The sequence below is a fragment of the Equus przewalskii genome, chromosome 7 (genome assembly GCF_037783145.1).
Source record: "Equus przewalskii isolate Varuska chromosome 7, EquPr2, whole genome shotgun sequence".
Taxonomy (NCBI): Eukaryota; Metazoa; Chordata; class Mammalia; order Perissodactyla; family Equidae; genus Equus; species Equus przewalskii.
The window spans coordinates 39,487,060-39,490,614 of NC_091837.1; positions in this window are offsets into that span (position 1 = coordinate 39,487,060).

A 3,555-nucleotide genomic window follows, 5' to 3' on the forward strand; every position below is an offset into this window, starting at 1 on the left:
CCTTCCCGTCACGTGACCCGGCTGCCTGCGGCGACTAAAAATAGGGATGCGGGACAGTGTGGGAGGTCCGGAGGTCTGCGCTGGGACGCGCGCGCCTGCTGCAAATGCGTGGGGTGGGGGGCAGCGCTGAGTCTTATCGTTGGGGTTGTCCAAGTTCTCCCAAAGCCGGTTCCAACCAGGCCGGTTTCTACTGTTAGGAAGTAGAAAGGAAGAAATCTGCCAGCCCAACAAAATTCTCCACAGGAACAAAAGAGAAAGAAAACAGTTGTAGTGTTAAATAAGCATTAAAGCAGAATGTGGTGTGTGTCACAGGCAGTCCGCTTAAGAGACTGCAAAGACAGCAGATCTCACCCTTTTCTTTAGCCAGGCAGGTGCAACCCCTTACGTCCATGTTCTGGAGGGAGAGGACCCGACAGCACCATTTGTCGCACAGAGTCCATCCTAAATTCAGCTGGTAATTGGAGTGGTCATTTGTATTTGCTTATTGTCCTTATCCAAAAGAGAAATAAATTTCTTATGTCTTGACTGCTGGAGGTCGTCTGCAACTTGAAGCCAGGTGCTCCGTGGAACTTAGCCTCCTGCCCTCCCACAGAGACGGAGCGATAGGAAGGCTGCCTTCGTTGATGCTAACATTTCAAAGAGGTGGCTCCCAGGTCCTTGAGAAAAAAACATTCCCGGGTTGTAAAAACTGGCAAAAGCCCTATTTAGCTTTTAAAAATATTTGCATACATCTCAAAAAGACAGTTTTCTAGAGTAAATGGCCTAAGGAAAAGGAGAGTCTCTTTCCCTTTTGCACCAGGGAAAAATCATTTTTTTTTCTTTTTAGATTTGTTTACCTTGCACTCAAAAACGAAGTTCAAGTGCAAAGAAGCCAGATGCTCATTGTGAGGGAGGGTGACCTTCTGCAGAATAAGATGGGGCCAAGGCAGGGACCTCACCCAGCTCCCCACAGAATACCAGCACTCAGTGCTGCACCTGGCACTGAGGGGGCGGCAGGAGCCTATTTGTGCCATGAGTCAGTGAAGTGGAAAGAGCCACAGAACCAGCCAGGAGACCTGGGTTAGGATCCTGGCTCCACCTGTACTGCCATGGACCCTTTCTACCTGTGGTGGGGACTTCACAGTAGGCTTCCAGAGTTGGCACTATTATCCCTGTTTTATAAATGAGCAAACTGGAATGCAAGGAGGTGTCAAAGCTCTCTCCCCGGGTCCTACTCTGAGGGACAGAGCTGAGATGAGAACCCAGGTTTGCAAGCTTCCCCGTCACAACCGAGCTACAGCAGCTCGCAGTTAGAACCGGCCAGCAGTGCACACTTCCCATGCACTGGGCACTGAGCGAGATACTATTGCTTTGGTTTTTAAAAAGCCTCATCATTCACAATCAGCATTTTCAACAAACACGTATTGCGCATGAGACTGAAGAAATTGGGCCAAATGGTGAGAGTTAGAAGACTATGTAGGTGAGACAGTTCGTGTAACGCGCTCCAGGTCTGACAGGTACCAGCTGCTGAGGTTGATCTTCTCACCACGTGGGAAAACTAAGACCCTAACTTCTAGCGCCTTGGTACAGAGACAGCTATTCAGTGGTGGAGCTGGGGGCCGGAGAACCAGAGTGAAATGAGGACCATCTTCTGTCCCTGGAGGCTTATAGCAGTCTTACCACTACCTGCACCTGCCTGGCCTTCACATCCACTTTACGCACAGCTGTTGGCTCTCAGTCGACCTAGCTCAGGTGTCATCACTCCAAGCAGCTCCCCATTTGTGATTGCATCACAACCTACGCACACCTCTGTCCGAAACTCACCACCACGTGCTGTGATCACCTGCTCTTTTCTCTGCCTCTCCCATCAGGCTAAAAACCTTTTGTGTATGTGTGTGTGTGAGGAAGATTGTTGCTGAGCTAACATCCGTTGTCAATCTTCCTCTTTTGGCTTAAGGAAAACCGTCGCAGAGCTAACGTCTGTGCCAATCTTCCTCTATTTTATGTGGGATTCTGCCACAGCGGTGCTTGGCAAGCGGTGCTAGGTCCACACCAGGGTCGGGGAGGGGGGATCCCGGCCTGTGAACCTGGGCTGCCCAAGCGGAATGTGCGAACTTAGTGACTATAGCACCGGGCTGGGCCCAGGCTAAAAACCTTTTTCAGGACCTGTGTTATCATTATTCTTGGTATTTCAGAGTCAGAATCATAGTAGGTACACAATATCGCAATAGTTATTGAGTAAATGAATGAAAGCTACATCCCTGCTTGAAGTCCTACACTGATGTCTCCATTTTCGGTCAAAAATCCACCCTCTGGCAGCCTCACTTCCAGCGGTTCCTCCCTCTGTTACACCACCTCTGGTCTAGGAGCAGCAGCAGCTGCATCGCCTGGGAGCTTGTTAGAAATGGAGACCTTTGGCCACCTCAGCCGCACCCGCAGCATGTCTGGGGTTGGAGGGCACGCATTATGGTTTAACAAGCTCTCCCAGGGACTGCTGCTAACAGAGACCCACTGTGCTAGATTCACCAACCACCAGCCTGACTGGGCAAGTTGCTTCCTGTACATGCCACTTTGTCATCACCAGACAGTTGCTCGCATGATTTCTTCCAACCGGAATGTGCTCCTCCGTTATTGTCCTGGAAGCATCTTCCAGATAAAGAGAGCAGAATATGCAAAAGCCCAGAAGCATGAGCGGGTACAGTGCTCTTAGGGGGCTGTAAGTTACGTGTGAGGCTGGACTGCGTGGTCCCAGGAGGAAGTGGCAGCTAGAAAGGCAGGCAGGAGCCATACCATGAAAGGCCTTCTATGTATTTCATCCTGAGAAATTTAGATTTTATCTCAATCTTAAGACAATGAAGTTTTTGACAGACTTTGGTGTTTGAGATTTCTGAGGCAAAACAGTCCAAACTACAAGCAAGATCCAGGACGTAGACTTGGCTGGCCACGGGGCTGAAGTGGAATGGAGATGAAGATGCTTCAGTTAGGAGCGGCCTGGCCTTCCCCAAGTCTGGGTTAGGAGTCGCCCTGGATGCGTGCTGCCTACTTGCATGGTAGCTCCTCTTGGTCTGTATCATCACAGTGTGTGTGCAAATCGGAGGGACCTGCTCCAGCTGCCTCTTGTGAAGAAAGCGGGTGTTGGTGTGGGCAGGTAGAGCGGTGGTCCCAACCTTGACTGCATATTGGAATAATCTGAGGAGCTTTGGAAACTACTGAACCCACCCAGGGATTTTTATTTAATTGGACTACCGTGTGGCCTGGGTGTCAAGAGCTTTTAAAGCTCCCCAGGTGATTCTAATGTGCGGCTAAGGTTGAAAACAGTGGAAGTTGAGGAGTGAAGTTGAGGCAGAGAGACCAGCTCTGCCCTAGCACAGGGGAGAAGTGAGCACCTGGACCAGTGGAGTGGACATAAGACTTGCAAAAAAGCAAGTCCTTTATGATCAATTGGCTTTATGGGAGAAGGAAAAGAAGGGCTGCCCACCCTCCTTCCATTTTGTCCTGTCCCCTACCAACTTCTCCATCATCCCCGCTGTTTACTGAGGACCTGGCAGCTTGGCTCACAGGGTCCCTCCTCCCAGC